The sequence below is a fragment of the Neltuma alba genome, unplaced genomic scaffold (assembly GCF_004799145.2).
Source record: "Neltuma alba isolate B1F8T4 unplaced genomic scaffold, ASM479914v2 tig00003346_pilon, whole genome shotgun sequence".
NCBI classification, from domain to species: domain Eukaryota; kingdom Viridiplantae; phylum Streptophyta; class Magnoliopsida; order Fabales; family Fabaceae; genus Neltuma; species Neltuma alba.
Genome location: NW_021633245.1, coordinates 18,206 through 36,457, shown reverse-complemented (window position 1 = coordinate 36,457; position 18,252 = coordinate 18,206). Strand labels below are relative to the sequence as shown.

The window sequence follows — 18,252 nt, the reverse complement described above, 5'->3', positions numbered from 1 at the left end:
TTTCAAATCTGGCATTTAATGTTTTTGGTATTTTCTGATGGGTGGCATTTTCTTTACCTTAATAGTGAATACTCCTGCTTTGGTGCTTCCCCCTTTTTTCCTTTCTTTTGTGGAGATTAAAGTAATAGTAAATACTCCTGCTTTTTTCCTTTCTTTTGTGGAGATTAATTCATGCTCCGCAATATGCAATATGAAATTACTTGGGAGTTGGGATGTCTTTGTTGTGCCAGATAATTTTTTGTTATTTCGTTCTCTTCTAGTTGCTGTATTCTTCCTTTTCATTGCTGATGTACAGTTTTTCATGCATTTGGAATACAATGTAGGTAATGATGAATACAATGAATGTTCCTTCCAAAAGAAGTACATTGGAGAGGAAGCTTGACAGGCTCATACTTGCTCTATTTGCGACTCTCTTTGTAATGTTTTACTTGGAGCCATTGGCAGGTGTGTGAATTGGAAACATAGTTCTTTTCACAACTACATATATGTTTATGCTTTTGGGCGTGGGGCTGTGGTTGGTTTTACTGGCACCGGGCTTTAGATTTTTGTGTTTATTTATTTGTTTTTGTTGATTTCTAAGTGATGTCTTGGATTAATGTAAATTGCAGTGGCATCTTCGTAAACAACAAGTATTTCTACTTACGTCTTAATGCAGGTGATGAGGGTTCTGGGCAGTTCAACCCTGGGAATAGAATTTTGGTACTATATGCTTAATTCCATGACTAGTGTCCTTATTGTTTTGTTCCCGTTTTGACCTTTGTTGTTAATTTTTCTTCTTATGCCTTCAGGTTATTACTTTGACGATGTTTACCCTCATCACTCTATACTCGACAATCATCCCCATTTCACTTTACGTGTCAATAGAGGTTTGTGCCATGGCCATTTATATATACCCAAATAACGTTGTTTTTCTTTATAAAGGGAAAATTCATTTTGGTATTTGTGTCAGATGATCAAATTTATTCAGTGCACTCAGTTTATCAACAAAGATTTGCGCATGTACCACAGTGAGACCAACACCCCTGCGTTGGCTAGAACTTCCAATCTAAATGAAGAACTTGGGCAGGTAAGTTGCTACGTTAGGATTTTTTTCTTGTCACCTGACATTAAAGACATTGATGATGAACGGATACTATAGAGATGAATGGGAAAATAAATAAAAAATGAAGAAAAGCTCATTGTCAAAGGAAAAAACTGCCGGAAATCATAAAAATGAAGGAAAACACGTTGAAGAAAGAAAAGAACTCCCACAAATGAATTATAGAAATAAATATCTCTAAAAACCAAAACAGTAAAAACCAAGAAAAATAGTTTTGTTTTGTGAGCATTAAGCAGCTATATCTTTGACAAGTCAAACACATTGCCATTAAAACCGTTAACTGTCTTCCTTGCATACTAATCTTCATCAAGTAATGATACTTCAACTGCCTTGAGCCAACTCTTTCAAATATCAGAAGGGATTTGGAACTGGCATAATGATGAACATCTTTTTTCATCCCTCCTTCACGCTCATAATTCAACTTGCTGGTTACTATGTGAAGTTCCTTTTCTTATTATACGCCTTTGGAGGGAATTTCACTCTCACATCTTTTCCTAAGGGGTATCTCCAAAGAATCAGGCTGTTGTGAGTTTCATTAGCACTGCCTTATGGCATAATTGATGTGAAGTCTTCTTGGATCTTCCTGCTTAGGTCAATAGCACACTGCTTTTCAGAATCTTGACATGGATACAACTTTATATGATCAGTATTATCTGAAAATAATGCCTGATATAATCATGTCGCATCCAGTATGGTCTCGTGTCCTGATTGTTGCTGCTGTATCTGTAACTTTGACGGCGAGGAGATCATCATGTTTGAGTCTCGTTGCCTTTTTATCTCCTGTCTTCCTTCCCTTTTGTTGCTGTTTTTTGGGTGCAATTATAGATATTAAATGTAATGTCACAAAATGTTGTGTATTAGTAAGAGGAGACATATGACTGAAATATGTTAATTTACTAAGCGACTATGTATATAGCTTGTCAAAGTTTTGGGTTATTGATGCCATCCGGTTTCACTCCTGATTTATTAGGTGGAATACATCTTCTCTGACAAAACTGGGACCCTGACAAGGAACTTGATGGAATTCTTCAAGTGTTCAATTGGAGGGGAGATCTATGGAAATGGCATCACTGAAATTGAGAGAGGAATGGCTGAACGCAATGGCATTAGAATGCAGGTGGTACACATGTTCTTTGAATGATTGATATCATACTTGTGTTAGTTTAGGGGATCAGGATTGTAAAGTTTAAACGGATTAATACAAATTTTGGTCTTTTAAATTTACCCTTATTTTAGTTTGGTCCCTCAAATTTCAAACCGTAGGTTTTAGTTTCTCAAGTTTTTTTTTATTTTTTTCATTTAAAACATTGGTCTCTATAATCCAATAAAAACTTGAATCATTTTACCCTTTGAGAGACCAAAATCTGTGATTTGAAACTTGAGGGACTAAAACCAAAATGAGGGCAAACTTGGGGGGCGAATGATTATATTAACCCAAGTTTAAACCTTCTCCACAGGAAAATAGGTCAACCAATGCTGTGCAAGAAAAGGGTTTTAATTTTGATGATACAAGGCTTATGCGTGGAGCCTGGAGGAATGAGCCTAATCCTGATAGTTGCAAGGTAGATCATTTCCTGGATGTTTTCAATCCAGGCTTCGGTTTTTATAGATCCTGAAGTTTGATATGGTAGTATTCTTTGTCCACTCTGTAGGAATTTTTCAGATGTCTTGCTATATGTCATACTGTACTTCCTGAGGGTGATGAGTCCCCTGAAAAGATCAGATATCAGGCTGCATCACCTGATGAGGCTGCTTTGGTTATTGCTGCAAAGAACTTCGGTTTCTTCTTTTACAGGTTCAAATTATTTACCCATGTCATAGTTGTCTGCTTAATTTGTCCTTTTGTCTACCTGTGTGGTTTGCATACAACTCCTATTGAACCGTTGGGCCATTAGTAATGCTACACGAGACATTTTCATTTTTGTCATTCCACTTTTTTGGAGATAAATGGTAAAACTATTGAAAGAATTAGATAGTGGTGTTCCTTGAATTTGTTTTTTGTGTTTATTATAAGCAAGGTTCAAAAAAGTGGACCTGTTACTGAATCGGGAGAGGCAATGATTCAAGGATTAGTGGATTAGATTGGGGTGAATTTAGAGTCTAATAATGATTGAAATAATATAATTTAATTAAAATGTATAAAATATTCATATTTAAACATGAAAAAGATCATATTTAATCTTATTCAAGATATGCAAACTCACCACTCATATTTAAGGGTTAGTGGCTGTGGCACATTGTTTATGTATGAAAGTTCTTTATTCTTATGGTTTCCTTTTTTATTTTTTATTTTTTTAATTAAAAGGGTAGGCACTAATGACCTGAGGTGCCTGAGGTTACAAGTAGCTCCTATTTACAGGGCAAGCTTACATGCTACTAGGCTATAAGGTTATTGCCATGGTTTCCTTTTTAAATCCCTTATTGTGACACGTTCTTTCTATTTTTTTTTTTTTTTTGGCCAATCCTCTCTTGCGCTTTATGAGTGTTCAACACACTAAAGGCTAAGTCACTGGCAGACTCTTCTTTTTGCCTTGATTCTTGAACTCTCCAGCAGTGCCTTCGTATTCAATTCTTCATTCCTTTTCATTGTGTGTTACCCGTTCTTTCTTCAACATGGTCTTGATTCTTGAACTTCCAGCGGCTTCCATGGTTTCTCTCTATATAGATCTGGACGACTCTTACTAGAGGAGAATGAAGTGTGAACGACGGTGAAGTAAAATGGTGGTGACTGTCTTTTTTTCCTCGTCCTTACCTCCTCCTCCTCCCTTCGTATCCAACTTTCTTCCTCCTTCCTCCTCCTCCTCTCCCCCTCTTCACTGGGTTATGCTGGGTTGGTTTTCCCATGGTTCAATAGGTGAACTGGACTGGACGATTAGTCAGTTCACTAGTTTCCAGTCTAAACTGGCTGTTCCGATCTGGTTTTTGGAACACCTATTATAACCACTCACTTTCTTAGTATATTGATTTATTTAATATTTATTGTTATCTATGTTTTGACTTCCACTCTTAGGAATTATACGCTTGAGACACTTTACTTGGGGGAAGAAAGGTATAGTGGAAACAACGTATTTGAACTTTGCATGTGTTTGAGAATAGGTGCATGTTTGGTCAAGTATAACGCATATGCCAAACATAGAAGAATATAATGCATAGAATCTTGCTAATTTTTAGATGAGTCTTTTGCTGTCATGGGCTTATTATTTGGACAAGTCTATTGTTCAGGATATTATACAATTATGAGCTTCATTGAAGCTTATGCTGTTGTCTTTGTTATTGAAGATATCTCATCCTACTCCTTTATGGGAGGAGCCTTAATTTGAGAAGCTTGATGCCAGCATGATTTATTTATACATCTAATATGGTTTTTATGCCTGTTTCTTCCAAAAGTTCGTCTACAGAGATGCTAGATTTGGTGGCTAATGCAGCTTGATTTGACCGTAATGAATATTCTTCTGTTTCAGGCGCACACCTACCTCAATATATGTTCGTGAATCTCATGTTGAAAAGATGGGTAAAATTCAGGATGTGTCTTATGAGATTTTGAATGTGCTTGAGTTTAACAGGTATTCGTTCATCCTTCTTACCTGTGCTCAGCCTTAAGGTTTAGATTTTTGGTTTTGACACTATTTTGTTACCCTTGTTCCATTAATAGTACAAGGAAGCGTCAGTCTGTTGTATGTCGTTATCCAGATGGGAGACTTGTGCTATACTGTAAGGTAATTGTTTCTTGAGGCTTCTGTTCAGGATTGTGATCACACAGCTGTTGGCCAAGATGACACCTTCTCAGGAACTTTATTTTCCCAGGGTGCTGACAGTGTAATCTATGAGAGATTGGCTGATGGTTATAATGACATAAAGAAAGTGACTAGGGATCATTTGGAACAATTTGGGTCTGCTGGACTGCGTACTTTATGCTTAGCCTACAAAGAGTTGCCCCCTGATGTGTATGAAAGCTGGAATGAGAAGTTCATCCAAGCCAAGTCATCTCTTCGTGATCGTGAAAAGAAGTTAGATGAGGTACATTTTTATTTTACTTTTGCATCTTACATCTGCATATTAATCATGAAATGTTATATATTTTTCAGTGATTTTAACTACTCTTTTGATGGCTTTCTTGGTAAACATTGTATGTGGTGGCTGCTTTTCTTCCCTTTGCTTTATCTCTTTGTCAATAGCATTTGTGGTGGAAGGTACATTAATGACATGGGTACAGTTGTGCTGGGACCTTTTTTTGGGCCTTTTTTTTTTTGGGGGGGGGGGGTTGACATGAATGAGCGGGGTTTGAACACTATGAGCCTTGAAAAAAAATTGCCACAAAAAAAAAAAAATGCAGAAACAGACTGGAATCCCTGTCATGATGACAGTAAATTTATTTTTTGTTAAAAACATCTGTACTCCATAGCATCTAACTATAGTAATATAAAGGAAATTGCATCCTATGTTGAACTGTAAATGCATTTAAATTGAAAAATGGCTTTGATTTCTGCCATATTTTTTCATAATTTCCTGTAACTAACTGGTTTAGAATATGAAGACAGATGGACTTTTGTTGAGGTCTTGCAGCAGGCAAAAATGTTGAAGAGGAGCTTGAACTTTTCTGATTACAATATTTACAAGTCATTTTAATTTTCTTGTGCAGTGATGTCTACTCTGTTATTCTAACTTGTACCTCTGGAAATAATACAGGTGGCAGAACTTATAGAACATGGTCTCGTTTTGATTGGTTGCACTGCCATAGAAGACAAGCTTCAAGAAGGAGTACCAAATACTATAGAGACTCTTCAAAGGGCCGGCATTAAAATTTGGGTTCTCACAGGAGATAAGATTGAAACAGCCATAAATATTGCCTATGGTGACTTGCTTTAAAAAAGAGCTTGTTTATCTTTATCCTTAATCTTTTTGTGCCGAAAAATATTTGGTTATTAAGCTATAACTCATATTCTTCCTTGTATTGCCCTCCTATGACTGCAGCATGCAATCTAATAAACAATGAGATGAAGCAATTTGTCATAAGTTCTGAAACAGATGTGATTAGAGAAGCGGAGGAAAGGGTAAGCTGCATTATTTAGCTCCCATGTTTTGAAGAAACAACATTAATGTTGCTGAATGTTTTGGATGCAATGTTTGTCTATTTTTTGTAGGGTGACCAAGTGGAAATTGCACGTGTCACTAAGGAAGAAGTGAAAAAAGAGCTGAAGAAGTGCCTTGAGGAAGCACAGAGCTACCTTTCATCTCTATCTGGACCTAAATTAGCTCTTGTAATTGATGGGAAATGTCTAATGTATGCATTAGATCCTAGTTTAAGAGTGATGCTGCTGAATTTGAGTTTAAATTGTCATGCAGTTGTTTGCTGCCGAGTTTCTCCTTTACAGAAAGCACAGGTAAAACAAATGTGCTGAATGCAAAATTGCTTGTACTTTAACTCTCCATCATCTTGGTGATCCTTGTAGAGTTATGTTAAGGGAGAATGCTTATTTTATGCCAACGTCAATGCATTTAGGTCACAAGTTTGGTCAAAAAGGGTGCCCGGAAAATAACACTTAGTATTGGTGATGGAGCCAATGATGTCAGCATGATTCAGGCTGCTCATGTTGGTGTTGGCATAAGTGGGCTAGAGGGGATGCAAGCAGTAATGGCTAGTGATTTTGCCATTGCACAGTTTCGTTACCTTGCAGATTTATTACTTGTTCATGGCCGGTGGTCATATCTTCGAATATGCAAGGTGTTGTGTTCTTGCAGATTATATCTGTGTAATTTTTTTTTTTTTTTAATTGTTGTAACTTTCAGCATGGTTGGCATTGTGATTCCAGGTGGTGACGTACTTCTTTTACAAGAATCTCACATTCACTCTCACTCAGTTCTGGTTTACTTTTCAAACTGGGTTTTCTGGTCAGAGGTTCTATGATGATTGGTTTCAGTCATTGTATAATGTGATCTTCACAGCACTACCAGTGATCATTGTTGGACTGTTTGACAAGGTACTGCATTAACTTCTTTCATGTAGAACTGAACTTTTTGTTTTCCTAGAATGTGTTTGGTGAGGGAATTCTCACCTATATGTTATTTTCTCATCGTTCTCCTCCTATTTTTGATATTTGAAGATCATATCTCTGCCCTTGCACACTATCATATCTCGGATCTTCATGGATGATATATTTGTTACTTGACTTTTTTCTTTTCCAGGATGTCAGTGCATCTCTTTCCGTGAAGTACCCTGAGTTGTACATGGAGGGGATAAGAAATGTCTTCTTCAAATGGAGGGTTGTGGCAATATGGGCCTTTTTTTCGGTTTACCAGTCTCTAATATTGTACTATTTTGTTAGTGCAGCAAGTTTAAGTGCTAAAAATTCAGCTGGCCTAACATTTGGAGTTTGGGATGTCAGTACAATGGCGTTCACATGTGTTGTAATAACTGTGAACTTGCGGCTTCTTATGATTTGTAATTCAATTACAAAGTGGCACACTATCAGCGTTGGTGGAAGTATATTAGCATGGTTTATTTTTGCTTTCATATATTGCGCCATCATTGGACAGGTGAATCAATTCTCTCCCTCTTTGTTTACCAATCTTTTTATCCCCCTTTTGGTCAGTCTTTATTTAACACTTTCTTTTTTGCCTGTTTGTATTGAAAAATAGACTGCAATACTTTCCTTGTAAACCTTAACCCGTTTTATTCCATTATTTGCAGGGGAATACTTATTTTGTCATATATGTCTTGATGAGTACGATCTATTTCTACCTCTCAATTATTTTAGTACCCGTTGTCGCACTTTTTGGTGACTTTGTTTATCAAGGGTAAGATTCAGATTTGAAGAGCTGTTGGCATTTCAAATTCACGCCTATTACATATGCATGTCAATGGTTGGAGACCTTATGTTGTTAGTGTGGCCCAAGCCAGGTTTCATGAGAGTGTACAGAATGATGCACAATGATAGGCCAGTTCTGCATTGTCAATTGGATGCAACCCTTATATCTAATATCAAAGTAGGGTTTAAAACGTTGAAACAGCAAAAGGATCTGTAATTCATGAGTTAGACAGTTTTCCCTAGTATATCTTTACCCTACTTTGGTATAGCTGATCAGAGAATTGCTGGTACTATATGACCTTTCCTGTGTGTCATTTATGGTTTGCGCTTTACAAGTTACCACATCTTATTTTTGGTTTTATTCCTTTGGGGCAAGAGATCTTGTAAAGCATTTGAAAGAGATGAACAGTTTTAATCACTTGATGGTATGATAGTTTTGTTCCTGCTGTGTTTTCTTCCTTTGGCGGTCGTTTTCTAATTTGGTTCGTCTGGTTTCAGGGTTCAAAGGTGGTTCTTCCCCTATGACTATCAGATTGTTCAGGAAATGCATCGGCACGAAGGGGAGGGTACTGGCAGGGCACGGCTGCTGGAGATAGAGGACCAGCTTACACCAGCAGAGGCAAGAAGCTATGCCATATCTCAACTCCCTCGCGAGATCTCGAAGCACACAGGGTTTGCTTTTGATTCGCCTGGGTACGAGTCCTTTTTCGCTGCACAGTTAGGTGTCTATGCCCCACAAAAGGCATGGGATGTTGCCAGACGAGCTAGTGCCAGGTCAAAGCCCAAAGTCCAGAAAAAATGATAACTGATTTGAGAGTAGGATGATTTGTAAAATTACTTTCTTTTTTTAAGTTTGGCTTCCCAGTATGAGAGCCAGTTTTAGGAGTAACTGTTATAGAATGCATGTGCTATAGTATCTTGATTATTTTCAGTTAGGGGGATATCTTCCTCTTGGGAAGTTGAAGCAGAGCAGGTTGGCAGGATTTCTTAGGTGTACATTACACGATTTGTAAAAATTCGAGGTCAAATTATATCCTTTTTGTAGAAATGCGACTTTTTTTTTTTTAAATGTAGAGATCGATTTTCTTTGAAATGTCAATTATTTTTCCGGTTGTTAACAAAATTTATGTGAAATGTTCATTGTATTTTTCTTTTTATAAAACACATTATCAGTATGATATTCTACTGAATGAGTTCATTACATCTTGTTGATACGTGTTAATTTTTGTTCATCAAATGAAGGTAGTTTACTTCGAATGGCTTGGTAAGATTTATGCTGATAATGAAGAACTTACAATTTCTAAGAATGCATCTATTTCATCGATTCATGGGTAATTGAAGATTTGATATTCATCATGTTGAAGATTTACCATTCATCACAGTTGAGTTATTCAAATTTTATTGTTATATATATGTTTGTAATAATCAATTAGATATTTATTGATATTTTAATTTTATTGAAAAGCCAATAACCACAATACTCTGTTTTTTATGAGATGGCCAGAAACCATAATATCCCCAATTTTTTGATGATAATGATCTTTGGATAAAAGACCATCTTGTGATTGTAATGAATGACATGATAAGATTGTGACAACCTGATAATATAATAATTACAAATATCAAAGTTTAGAAGGCTAATGGTTCAAATATCAAATGACATAAAAGAGTATGGTAGTTTTGAAAGATATTTGCTATGATCCTAAAAACTAATATTTGGAGGAATTGATAAAGAGGATAAAGAACATAACCACATTATGTCAGTGGAATTGATAGTTGGAGGGTAATAATTTTTTTGGTCTTGGCTATTGAACCATAACAGAGGAAAGAGTAATACCTCTTCGGTCAATAAACTTATAAGCAAGTGTTATAATATGACCAGAAGTCATATAGAAAAATATATATAAATTCATAGAATTTTAAAAATGATTATGAAACCAAAAAAACTATGAGATATTATGAAAGATGCCCAAGGTAACAACTTGTGAAGAAAAATGTCCAAAGTATTTATAAAAATAGAAGATATAATCATATGTCTAGAAGGCTATATAATACTACCTCCGGTTCTAATTATAAGATCTCATTTGTAAATTATAAATGAGGTTTTATAATTAAGACCAAAGAGTATTTGAATTTTATCAGTCTTTAAATTTATTGTAATTTGTGAGAATTATTATAAGAATTGATTATTAGTGTTGAGAAGTTTTGAATGGTATGTTCAATTTGCATTTTATTTTCAAAAGTTTGTTTCAAAGATTTTTCTACGTTGTGTTTTCTTTATATATATTGCAAGTTAAATATTTGATACTCATAATCATTCATTATTATGTTAATGATAAATTGAAATGAATTTTTCTTCACATCCCTCTCAAATTTATAGTTCTTAAAGAATTATATGTGACAATATTAATATAGCTCCTGAAAAACTAATATAGATTTTTTTATAGAAGGACAAAAAAGCCTAAAAGTGATAGCTTAATTGGATTAAAATCCATAATTATATGAACTAGGAAGTACTTGGGTTTTAAAGCAAAAGATAGGTTATTGTCATATGTTAGATTTAAGGTTTTGATGATAACAAATTTAGGAATATGTGTTTCAGTAAGTTGATCGATCATCTGATCGATCAAGGGTTTATTGATTATTTTATAGATAACCTTCCTATACAAACAAGTAATTTAGCAGAAATATTAATCAATAACTTGATAGATAATGTGTTGATCGATTAATTGATTGATCATTGTTAACACAGTTGTGTATAAAAGCCTACAGAAAATTATCGATCAATTGATCAATAATCTAATAATCGAATAACTGTCAGATAATGAGACATAAGTTTGGTAAGTATTTATCGATCACATGATCGATAAATAAGTCATCGATGAAAAGACAGATAAATGGTACAGCTCTCTACGCACTTTGTATTTGTCTTAATCACAATTTATCGATCAAAGGTTTTTCAATAACTTGTTCTGTCATTGCATTATAACTTACTTGTTTATCGTTTTGTTCAAGTGTGCAAACAAAGCCTTTTTATTGATCACTTGATCAATCAGTAGTTTATCGATCAAATGATCGATCATCATTATCTTACTATGCTACTGTGTTAAGCTATCTTTTTCGATCACATGATCGATAATCTATGCATCGATAAATTGATCGATCACTCAAACCTCTGAATGTTCTATTTTCACATAACGTGTTCGATCAAAACGTTTTCCTAGCAAATCAAAACTTAGCCTTTCCACTATCTTTATTGATAACTTGATCGATCAATCCTTTTTTGATCACTTAATCGATCATCATATGTTTTGTGCACTTTGAGAAAATCTTTGTTAAACATCTTTATCGTTCAAAGTATCTATCTTTCATTTATCGATAAAGTACTCGATTATTACTCGTTGAAAATCTATTTTACTCTACTCAGCTTTATCGATAACATGATTGATCAAATATTTTTCAATCACTTGATCAATCATTGTCTCTTTCCAGTTAAACTTCAACAAGTTACCGTGATTCTCAAAATATGTTGATTATTTCCCTTTAAGCTTTTCTCAGCCTTCTTGTTTATCTTAATTCTCTATTTTAAAGGATTCAAAATCAAAAGTGACCTTGAGCCTTTTCTCTAGATGCTTTTATGAAGTTACTATTTTCGTTTATCGATTACTTGATCGATAAATCATTAATCCATAACTTGTTCGATAAATAAACTTGCCTGTGTCAAATTCTTTCTATTTGATTAATCGATAATTTGATCGATCAACCAGTCATCGATCATTACTTCGATGAACCGTGTCCAGCTCCTATTTAAACATATTTAACAACTGATTGAATCCACTTTCAAACACTAAATGTTCATTTTTATTATTTAATCAGTTATGATCCTAAGCCTTAATCTGCAAGAAAAATTTATTTGATTGACGTATTATTGCAGATTACAAAGAAGAACTCAACGGTTATCCAATGGTTGTTTAATAGCCTGTAACCTACCATGTCAGAAGCATTAATAGCTTCCAACGGCTAGAAGCTCTTCCGTCTAACGGTTATTAAACCTTTGCAACTATAAAAGGCGCGAAGAAGCATTGAATGCATGGATTGAATATGCGAGCTACCTTCTGTCAATAATTTACTGTTGCATTCAATACTCTGTTCTTGCTTATACTGAGCTTTAGTGTTTTTCATTTATTTACTATGCGAGAAAGCTTTATCTATCATCTTTAATTACTTTCTGAGTGAAACTCAAGAGTGTGGACTCTTGAGTGGGATTGTAACCTCACGGATAGTAAGGGAGAGTGATTGAGCGAATCAATTGCTGTACTGTGGCACCAAGAGCTCGATTAATCTTGAAACTTAGTGAAATACTCAGAGATGTTTTGAGGACTGGATGTAGGTCAAGTGGTTGTGACCAAACCGGTATAAATTCTGTGTCTACTCTCTCGGTGAAATCTCTCTAACTTAAGCTCTCTGTTTCCATTTAAGCTTACTGCTTTTAATTTGCGATATTTTTATAACTCACCCAATTCACCCTCTTCTTGGGTGGGGCTGCCACTAACATCATATTATATACTAGTCATACTGTTTTGAAATACATGAATAAGAGTTTGAATGACTCACACTTAAGGGGGAGATTGTTGGAATGCAAGTGCAAGTGGATTTTGGATAGAATTCTAACTCATACTTTTTCACACAGCTCAATTAATCTCACAAATGGATATCATATAAAATTAATCATATGTCATAGAAATTAAAAAGTTTACCGCTAATTACGAAACATGATATAACAAAACTAGAAGTTTATTGATCTAATTTATTGTTGGTATGAATTTTTTGGTCATCTTGAATTGTATATATGATGCAACAAATTATTAAGCATTATGTATTGATATCCATTGAAGAACAAGAAGATTCTTCATAATGGCCAACATATTATATAGTTTCAGAATTCTTATGTGCTGCTTGTTCTAAGAGAAAATTAATTATGAGAATATTACTAGTTATGATTTGATACAGATCTATACTTTTCTAAAAATACATCAAACTCATACATAATGGGCCCATTCAGATAGCATGTAGACTATACAAGTATTTGATAAATTTGATAGATGCATCTATAAGAAGTATTATATCACAAGTTTAGAAGTACCATATCTTAGTGCAATTAGTGCATTTTTTTGTGTCTTGTAAGCCATGCACAACTTGCCATATTATTTGTTGTTAACTTACTAGTACGGTAGAGTTCTTCATCAATACAAAGAAATTGGAATAGAGTTGAACATATTTTTTGTTACCTTAAGAGTACTATGAAAATGGAATTATTTTATCTGAATATAACCAAGATTAATCTTGTTGGCTATGCAGATTAGAGATTCTTGTTTGAGCCACATATTGGTAATCCCGAACGGAGTATTTGCGTCATGATATTCAGAATTATGTTGAAATTAATATCTAGCAAATCCATTCAAATGAAAATCTAGTAAATTTGTTCATCAAGTCACTTTTTGCTACGATATTTAAAAGCTTGTTCATAATATTAAATGTTGTAAATTCAAGGATATCAATTATTATTATCAAAAAAGAGGGTTAATACACTGTACTCTTTTTTCTTTGTTTATGATTTTTTGCCACTGGATTTTCTTAGCAAGCTTTTTAATGAGGCACTATTGGATAGTGTATCAATGAATATGTATTCTTTTACTTCTGCTAGGTTTTTGTTCTACTGGGTTTTTCCTAGTTGAAGTATTTTAATGAGGCACATTCTTGCATAATAAACATCTAAGGGGGAGTGTTATGAATATCATAAGCATGGATGTCCATCTCCTCTTCCGCTTCAGGTTTATCAACTCCTGCTAGACATTACTCTTTTACTAATCTATTATTCTTCCACTATGTCTTTAATCTTGTAATTCACCTCCACTCATATTCATGTAATTTATTATCTACTATCTATCATTTAAGTATAAGTGTAATCTATTTGTAAGACTATGCCTATAAATAAGACATGTCATTTGTGTTATGAAGTACATGAAGCAAGTAAATGAACACAATATAATTTTCTCACTTTCTTGTCTCCGTCTCTTCTCTATTCTACTTTCTTTATGACTCTATTATAACATATAGTATGTAAAATGAGTTGTTTTTGAAGATTATTATTCATATTTTCCAAAATTTAAGCAAACCTCTGAAATTTTTTAAGAACTTTGCATGTATCTGGTCTAACTAGCATCCACGGTATAATACAGTAACAATAGGAAAAGGGTTATGCAATACATATTTTTATGTTGATTAATAGTGTATGAGGGAAAAATTGGCCGGAGAAAAGAAAAAAAGATGAAGCATACTAGGGATAGAATTTGAAACAAAGAGAGAAGATTTATTCTTACCCAATGTGAGACTGGGGTAACTTATAAACCATGCCTACCTAGTTTTCAACTAACAGAGCCTCTTGATTCAATAATTCAATGATACTTCAGACGTTCTTACGAAGAAAGTTGTGGGTTCTACGCCAAAAGTTGAAAAAAGGGTGGGTGCGAGTAATGAGGGTGGGTATGTGAGCCCCCTCAAAAGGATTAAATTGTTAAAAGAGGAAGGAGGGGGGAAAAAAAACGTGCCATGATGTGTGTGAATTTAGGTATTATTTGCACATGCTTATTTTAAGTGGTTATAAATATTTTTATATATATCGAAATAAAACTCTTCTCATATATTTACTTTGTATTTCGTAAATCGTAATTGAAAAGTTGCTTTTGGAGGTTTCTACCGTGATTCCCAACAAAGCCTTAATATGAGGTTTGAGTCAATGTTACCATTAGTAAGATCTTGAGAAATTAAATACTCCATTCAATTTTAAATGTAAAAGACAAATAACTAATTTTGAAATATTAAGAATTTTGTTTAATTATTGAAAGTGTATCTTTTAATAAACTACTTTTTTGATGAAAAACCTTTTCAATATGGGCAATCAATAAAAGCAGTTAGGAAAAATTATAAATTTAAGAAACAAAATAAATTAAGATACTATATTTTAAACTAAAATAAATCTCTTCACTAACTCTAATAATTAGGAACAAACGGAAGAAGTAAATGACACAGCTTATGCAATCTTTCTTTTTTTTTCGATTACAAAGAAAGGCGACTATAAAGCAAGGTCCATACGCATAGTACTGGATATAAATTCAGGAGGATGGTATTGAGAAAATAGTTCCTTCAGCCATACTCAAAGCACTTTTAGCCATGCCGTCAGCGACTTTGTTGGCGGATCTGCAGCACCAAATAACACTTGCTTCCCACTCTTGCTCAAGCCGTTGTTGGATTTCAGAAAGAAGGCCACCTTCCTGATGATCTTCTGCCCAGCTACTGGTTAAGAGCTCCACCACTTCTCTACAATCATTTTCGACGACAATCTTTTTCCACTGCAGGTCCCAAGCACGTTTAAGGCCCCAGAGCACTGCCCAGAGTTTAGCGTGAAGGCTCGTCCCCTTAGACATTCTGAACATAAATCCATCGAGCATTGAGCCATCATGATCCCAGGAAATTCCGGCACAGGCAGAATCCTTTGTGTGCTGGACAGTAGCCCCATCAACATTGCTTTTAATGCAACCAACAAAGGGAGGCTGCCATGCTCCATTTGTCTGTGAGGATTTTTCTATTTCAGTTGGGTCCTAGATCAGGCAGGAAAGAACCGCCCGTGCATGAGAGACAACTTGCTTGAAGCCGACAGCTCTGTTCTGGAAGACTCATGCATTTCGGTTTAACCAGATATGGCGAATAAGTACCGCAAACCAGACGCGCCAAGGGAACCCCATGACTTTAAACCCAAGACGAATGTTCAACTCTATCCATTGGAAAGGATCTTGCACCCCAAAAAAACGAACACGACATGAGGTTGGGAGTATATCCAAACAGCACCTAGAGGCAATGGTGCAGTCTCTAAGCGCTTGTAGTATATCCTCCTTCCTACCATCACAGATACCACAGCAGTTGCTGACTTGGAAGCCTCTAGTTGAGCGAGCAAGGTTTGTGAGAATACGACCTCTTCCGCACAACCATAAGAAATGTTTATAACGTTGAGGCACTGGTAGCTTCCAAAGCTTCCTCCAAAACGCCTTGCGAGCAGCGCCCCCTTGTTCACATAACAATACGTATGCCGACTTTAGGGAAAAGTCTCCGTCGGACGAGTTCCACCATCTGGGTTGATCCTCCCTCCCACTCAAAGTCATTGGGTCTAACCGAGAAATTGCATGTACCACTGTTCCAGGGAGGAGAGACAAACTTCTCCCACAGCCATTCACCATTAGAGGATATAAACTCCGCAACTTTATCTTCCTTCATTCGCTCGTCAATCGCTCTGGTTGCGTAAGAGCTTAGTTTTTCATGATGGGGGACCCAGCGGTCCTCCCAAAAACTGATTTTAATGCCATCACCCAGATTCCATCCTATGTCTTGAAGCGTATTCTTCCAAGCTGATCTTATACCTTTCCACACTTGTGATTCATACTTATGGTTCTTCACTTAAGGAATAACATCTTCCCCACATTTATACTTTTCCTTTACAAACTTCACCCACAGTGCGTCTTTTCGAGAGATCAAATTCCAACCAAGTTTCATCATATAGGCTGAATTTTGTTTCCGAGCACAACGTAAGCCCAGACACCTTCGTCTTTATTCCGGCAGACATCATCCCAGGCTCCCAAGTGAACTCTCCTGGCCGCGCTTGTACTACCCCATAGGAAGCTACGATTCCTTTTATCAGTCTCGTTGCATATATTAACTGGTAGGAGTGTAGTCTGCATTGCATAGGACGGGATGGCGGCCACAACAGAGGACACGAGTGTGTGACGGCCAGCCAACGATAAGGTGCTTGCCTTCTGGCTTGTTAGTCTGCTATCCATTTTATTTAGGACATACTGAAAAGTGCTTTTTGACACTCTTTGGTGATGAAGGGGAACTCCCAAATACTTGCCCAAATCAAATGTAGTGGTAAATTCCAGAAAGTGACTGATTTCCTCCCGCCTAGAATGGTGTACATTTGAGTAAAAGAAAATTTTTGATTTAGCATTGCTGACCTTTTCTCCTGAAGCAGCGTAGAAGTCATCCAAACAGGCCTTTATTAAGCCAGCCTGATCTAAGCTAGCTTCTGCAAAGAGAATCAAGCCATCTGCATAGAAGAGATGAGATACCGCCGTCCCATTCTTTTTTAAGCAAAACGGATGCCAAGAGCCCAGCGATACTTCATGTCGAATGAGGTGTGCTAGCTTCTCAATTGCAATTACAAAAAGATAAGGTGAGATGGGATCCCCTTGACTTATCTCCCTGCCTGGGTTAAAGCTAGGGCCCCTTGAGCCATTCCATAAGATCGGCATTTCAACAAAAGTCAAGCAGTGGTAGATTAAATCAATGAAATTAGAAGGAAAGTTTAACTCCCTCAAACAATTTATCACAAAAGCCCAGTTAATCCTGTCATAAGCTCTCTCCAAGTCAATTTTAATGGCCATCAAACCCTTCTTCTTCTTCATATTTGTCATTGAGTAAATCACCTCCTAGGCCAGGATAATGTTATCAGAGACTTGACAACCCGGAACAAAGCTCCACTAATTAGGAGCAATGATCTTAGGCATTACCCCCTTAAGTCTTGAAGCTAGCACTTTTGTTACGATTTTGTAGATGATGTTGCATAAACTAATAGGCCGGAAATCTCAGAAGGATTGTGGGACATCAATCCTAGGAATCAATGCAATACTAGTGCCGTTGATGGCCTTAATCCTTTTTGGTAAAGCAAAAATCTCCTGCACCAACCTAAATGTAACATCCTGAGTTTTATCGGGTTTTAATAGCCTCTTTTGGTTGATTTTGAGGATAGATTAGCAATTTAATCTTGATCTTGGTGTTTGGGTTGAATTTGAGGTTTGTTGGAGGAATAGGTGAACGTACCCCTCTCAGGGTATGTTCGCCGCGGCGAAGTGAAGCACCGGGGTTTCAGGTAGGCTTTGTGTTTCGGGAAGGTTTGGCCGCGGCGAAGTCTTGGGGACGCCGCGGCGAAGTTATTCTGGTGAGCGAGGCTTCCCTTTCGGGAAGGTTTCGCCGCGGCGAAGGTAGGGGTATGCCGCGGCGAATGTTTTCTGGGCGAGCGAGAGTTTCCTCTCGGGAAACTTTCGCCGCGGCGAAGTCGGGTTTTCAGGCGAGTAATCCCTCTCGTGATTAGTTCGCCGCGGCGAAGGGTGCCGAATCTATATAATCGCGGGAGAGTCGTGGGGTGCGAAAATTAGAAAATCTGAAGGTGGAGAGAGGAGCTCTGCTAGGGTTTCGAATTTCTAGCTTGGAGGAGGCATTTCTAAGGATCCATTACCTCAA

The 18,252-nt window shown here is 36.2% G+C and overlaps 1 pseudogene; it reads left to right on the top strand.

Annotated features, from left to right (window-relative positions):
* Positions 1-303: 303 nt before the first annotated feature.
* On the top strand, positions 304-9,028 carry LOC114741295 (phospholipid-transporting ATPase 3-like; annotated as a pseudogene).
* The last annotated feature ends 9,224 nt before the right edge of the window (positions 9,029-18,252 follow it).